At 35.9% G+C, this 6,000-nt stretch overlaps 1 long non-coding RNA gene across 1 annotated transcript; it reads left to right on the top strand.

Moving 5' to 3' along the window:
• The first annotated feature begins 2,204 nt into the window (after window positions 1-2,204).
• On the top strand, window positions 2,205-2,728 carry LOC116168611. The gene is made up of 2 exons (XR_004144795.1): window positions 2,205-2,341; window positions 2,414-2,728. It is a non-coding gene; the product is annotated as an uncharacterized LOC116168611 (long non-coding RNA).
• Window positions 2,729-6,000: the final 3,272 nt, after the last annotated feature.

Here is a 6,000-nt window from a genome sequence, read left to right as displayed (position 1 = left end):
TTAGAAGTGACCACAATGCGAATAGAATGGTTTCCAATCATCCGAACAAAAAATAGCCAATAGAAACAAAGATTGATTGCGCGTTGCTAACCAACGAAACCGCCCTCAGTTTAGTAAACTAATGATAATGATTGTATAAACCCACCATAAGCAAGCATCCAGCTCCTGAGTAGCTCTTGTAAGAGCAAATGATTTGTACAATATCAAAAATTACTTGTTTAAGGTCTAGTTTTTCCACCTCTCAATAACTTTACTCTCCTAATAAATAATATTCTATGGATACCATTGTTGATCCAATCGTTGTCAAGGTACTTACTTATTTGCCAAATAAATTTATCGAGAGATGGAAAGATTGGCCCTTAGTTGTTTAAAAGTATTATTTGCTTGTTGGTAACTTTATTTTCATGTTAAAGGATTGCTGTGTGCAATGGAATGCGGTCAACTACACCGACCACAAAACACCAAACATAGAACTCTCCTTATACACTTCAGGCATCTGCTACAAAGAAAAATTCCAATATTAACCTAAATTAATGTTCTGGGAGACTGAGTATCTTTGATCAACTTGCGAGAATTGCAAAGGATTAACTACACAAAATTTAATTAACACCTGACACAGAAGAATATGACATGAAAACTCTATCCGGATCACACAACGGATTCGAATAAACACAATTGACAATGACAAAAATTTATTTAATGACAAACAACATTAACTTGAATAAAATGTTGCCGGTGGATCTTCAGCGGTACAAACTTTTAATTTTAATCAACAAGAAAACCTTAATAAAAAGCCTACCGGTTGCACTAAATGCTTGATTTTTCAACTTGGCAGTCTTTTTACACAAAGCGGACAAACAACTTTAAACTTCTCACACCACTTTAGTTAATTTGTTTCTACACAAAATTATTATCTTAATGACAAACTACGCCTTCAAATAATCAAATCGTGCGAATTGCCCGAATAAAAATAGCGTAAAGAAACGTACACGCTTTCTAACCGTCGGGAACCAGCCACGTTTTGCAGTTAAGCAGTTAACTAAACTCCCCTTCCACTATAAATAAAATCTCTTGCTCTAGAACTTTCAACTAAAGCGGCCCATTACAATTAGGGCCTAAACACACTAGTCGGTTTTCGCCAACTCGGCAGCCTCCTGTTATAACACACACGTAGCGGTAAACCATTCGACTCAGAAAATGTAAAAATGGCAATGTTGTCACTAATCAGTGTCAAAAATGGATTCATCTGACTCAAAGAAAGAATGAATTTTTTTGAATTACTATTTTTCATATGCCATGAACCATGTGATTAGGTCATTCTTGAATTGCATTTATCAAGAATTTAATATCAATAATAAGATCCATTTTGAAGACACAATAAAGTTTGACAACGCACTTCCAAACCACTTGAAAGCTACGTTTACGTGTGAATAGATCTACTCGTTTTGCATTAGAGCATAAAGGCCTAAACACACTAGTTCTAACTCACACCGAAATAATGTGCAATACTTCGAATTACCTACAACCTGGTTATCAGCACCAAGTGTTGATTTCCTTTTACATTAATAAATGTCTTATAAAATACACAAATTTGACCACAAGTGTATTACATTAAAGCATCTAAATTGAATGAATTACACAATTACAAACAACTCTAAAACGAAACAACAAATACGGAAATACAAATTCCAATAAAATTACCTCTGTGCTTATTCGTAGATAATCCTCCGATTTACACTCAATAAATTGAAATATTCCCATATATACGGGATGTCCTGTCATAATTTTTGGTGTAGAAGTATAAAGTGTATAAAAGATACTTATATTTCCAAAAAAATGTACGGGAAGACGTAAAAAACAATTTTACTCTTTGCCGCTATTTTAAATCACAATGTACCTAACTCACAAATATGGTACCAAAGCGATATCTACTTCTACAGCTCTACCTACTCATTTTTTATTGCATAATACCATTGAATAAAAACATAGTGTTTTTATTCAATGATAATACTGAATGCATATTTTGACATTAACAGTTTTATTATATATTTAAATAAACATGTACGACTGAGTACCGGGACAGTTATCTGCATTTTGTTCACACTTGACCTGTTGATCCAGGATTTATCGTAGACAAACACATCGTCAATTTAAAAAAGCATGTACCTACTTATACTTTGGGTAAAATGGGTATAGGGTGAAATGTGCAAGTTCTGTTGCACGGGGTGCCGTAAGAACCCGTTACGGCGCTGGTAACCAGGCCCATTTGCGTCGGCAGATCCATCACATGCTTCAAAGTAATTAGCATCGCGGCGCTTGCGACCATCAACAACTGAAAAAGGTAAGAAAAACGCGCTGTTGATATAATAACCAAATCGCTTACCAACTACGTTGTCTGTATCTTTTTTTACAGCTGGTGCTGCGAATACAGACAACAATAAAACAGCCAATATACCAAAAATAAACAAGTTACAATTCATTGTTTGGAATCGTTACGTTACACGCAATTTTTGAAGATTTACACTACTTATACCCATGGTTGACGTCAGATTCAGAGATAATAACAATGACAACATTCTTATTTTCGGAAAACCCAGAAGAATGAAGGCGATTATATTATAAAGTCACAGGTCATCTTCATTGCCATTATGTGTTTATGTGAAGGAAAATCCAAAAAGTGTCGAAACACCATAACAACCATAGTTTGCTAAATACATTGTTTGTTTTACCCACTAGGTACTTACCGTATAATACCGTTAAAGCAATTGATGAATACCTACCCTGCCAAACACCAATATGTCCTTTAATACATGGATTTGGTATTATGAGGTTGCAATTCCTTACCAAAAGTCAATGGAAATTGTACCTAGTAATTACCTACCTATAAGATTTAAATCTAAAAATCGGAGGCACCTCGAATAACAGTAAAATTAATTCCGAATCAAAAAATTTGTTTTGCGCATGTGCACTCCTCTTTTTAGCATTGGAAATTCTTATGTTTTGTATGGGTATGAATTTAACAGGTTTGCCGAGTAGAAAAGAAGACAAGTGGTGTCGCGTCTAGTGTTGATTATACCGTACTCGACTGCAATCGATAGATTCAGGAAAAGTCGCGGATACTGTCGATACGGTACTTACTTAACAGTGCGCAGGGGTTTTGTTAATTCGAATTGAAAATTCTCGCACATCGCCCGTGATAGTATTACAAGCATGTTACGCCGCTTATTACCTATTCAGAAAGTGTACGTTTGCGACACGAGCGAGCTTGCGAGCGAGTGGAGCAAGATTATTCCGTGTGAAGGGTTATTTATGACATTATAGGTTTATACGGTTATCATTCCCAATGTCTCCGATGGTTGCAAGGATTGCGAAATCTGTGAATTTTTTTGTTTATTAAGATATTTAAGAGAAATTTTGCATGTAGGCACCTCGAGTAATAGCTCGAGTAAAAGTAAACTAATTCTGATTCAAACAATTTATTTTACAAGCTAGGTAGGGTGTTGTGAAAATGATGGATGCGTGAAGATCTCGAGGATCGTTCGGTATTCAGCTGTCGGATTTTTAGCTGTGAAATTATCACAATTATATTGGCGCGTATTGATAATCTGTACATTATTTTTCCAAAGTTGCTCGAAAAATGAAGTCAAATTTGACCCTGCCGTATAGCCGAAGAGTAAATATAATCTATGGTATAGCACCAAACATAGCATATATTATTTGGTGAATGAATATACCTATTGGAGAATAACAAGATGCGAAATACGGAAAAAATATTGACATTATTCATTAGGGTAACATGCGCGTGTAAATTAGTAATTTCTGATTTGAAAAACTCATCAAATTTAACCGGTAAAGCACAATAAGTAATACGAGTCATATTAATCCATATCGGTACGTTTAATGAACATGTCAGAGACAGTGACGGTCCATTGTCAGAGGGGTTGGACTTATCAAAGTCCGGTGACGAGAAAATCATATCAAACCCCATTTATCTCCGTTATCCGATGAACTGTTATCAGTGTTTATTATCACATTAGTGTTAGACCGCAAATTCTCTAGAGATCTATTCTAGCGCCGTACAGCGTGGACGGGCGCGGGTTGTTAAATAATGGAAGTGTAACAAGGGACAAATCTCTCGAGTAATTTCCCTTTACGAAACACATATGTTGCAATTTAATTCTAATTTATATATTTATTTATGCACCTTTGCTTTTGGTTAACTCGTGGTAGGTACCTACTCATTACGCACTTCATTAGATATAGGCATTGAATAAATTAATTTTTTATGGCATGTTTGTGCCATTTGTTCTGAAAACTTATTATGTCATAAAATTTGGACAAAAAAGATATCAACGTTGTTTTTAGCATTCTCTAGTTCCGTCAATTGTTAAGTATTAAATTCATGCGTTTTCGTAATTTTGTGTGCACCAATTTATTTGAAAAGGCGAGCGGGATGCCGAAGTTGTAAATATGCATTTTCTAATATCTAAGGAGCCGACGAAATTGCAAATGAACCAGGCCTGAGCTCTAGGAGCTATATTATAGAATCATGGTTCCCACCATCCCAACCGATCTCCAGTGCTGTATTGGAGGGTATACGCGGGTATACGTCGTATACGTTTAAAAGACGATTTTCTTTTACGTATACGGAAATGACAATTTGCTAAATACGCAAATATACGGTGGTATACGTATAATGCTGAAAATCTTGGACTAATATGGCGTTTTATTCTTTACGTCGGTAACTTCTGGCGGGCACCTTTGAAAATCCTATCGAAACTGTAAGAGGTCTCGGGCAGTTTCTAGCACTCCAGTCGTCAGTATAATACCTTTGTGGCCCTTACCACATCGATCAGCAGATGACACTAGATAAAAAATTATTCCTTCTACGTTTGCACGCGAATTCCTTTGGGAAATGTTATGAAAGTAACCTGTTTTGTAAAAATTTACTAAAATTAAAATTTTTTAAACCCTTTTCCCCCCCCCCCCCCCATGAAACGTATGCTTGCGTATACCTTTACCGTAATTTACCAATACACCACTGCCGATCTCTATATCAGAAAATATCATTTTGAAGTATTCGGATGTCCAATAATAATCTTAGAGGGGGGTCTAATTTTTTATTGCGCACTTCCGCTTAATATCAAATTACATAGGGCGAACGGTCATCCAGATATTAGATCGCGTTGTATCGAGGTCGCAAAACTACAATTCCTCAATTTTCTAAGGGTTTAGCGTTTTCTAAGGAAATTTCAGTAAAGCAGCCTCCGTTTATCTAATATTTTATAAAAGCACATGCTTAGCTTCCCACCCGTAAGATCTATTAGCAAAGCGCGTGTTTTGGAGCTCTGGGCAATCCAATGGGCGAACGATATACCTGCGTACCTACCTAGATTTGCAAAAGTAAAACAAAAACACCAATAAACCGCAATAATATATTACAACCTCGAACGCGTTTCGACAACAAGGCTGTCATCATCAGCAAACAACAAAACAAAGAAATTGCATTCATAATAAAAATATCTCGTAATCTACGCTCTCGATGTTTTGAAATTTGGCCCAAAAAATATACAGAAGAGACTTATAATAAATTTCAGTTCATACCCATCTGAGAAATAAAGCTAATTTCTCGTCAGGATGAATGGATTTCCGCATAACCGTATCTTTATTTCGAAGAAAATTTCCACTCTGCAGCGTGAGAAGGAGCTCTTACAATTAACATAATTTAAAATACAAATTAAAGTCGTTTACAATTCGAGAAATCAAAGCATGCGGTGCGTCTGGGTTTCGCTAGTGACGTCACTACACGCGGCGAAAAAATTCGGTGATCGAGCAATCCTATATTTAATATTATATAGCATCCTTGGTCTGTAGGTATTTCAATCATACTTCAACAAGGGACGAAATGATTGACTACTTACATACCATAACCACACTGTGCCATAACCCCATAAGTGTATATACAGGTAAAATGGAGTTACTTTATGACTTCGTGACATA

Source organism: Photinus pyralis, unplaced genomic scaffold (assembly GCF_008802855.1).
Source record: "Photinus pyralis isolate 1611_PpyrPB1 unplaced genomic scaffold, Ppyr1.3 Ppyr1.4_LG4, whole genome shotgun sequence".
NCBI classification, from domain to species: domain Eukaryota; kingdom Metazoa; phylum Arthropoda; class Insecta; order Coleoptera; family Lampyridae; genus Photinus; species Photinus pyralis.
Note: the sequence above shows the minus strand (reverse complement) of the source record. Positions and strands in the feature narration are given on the sequence as shown.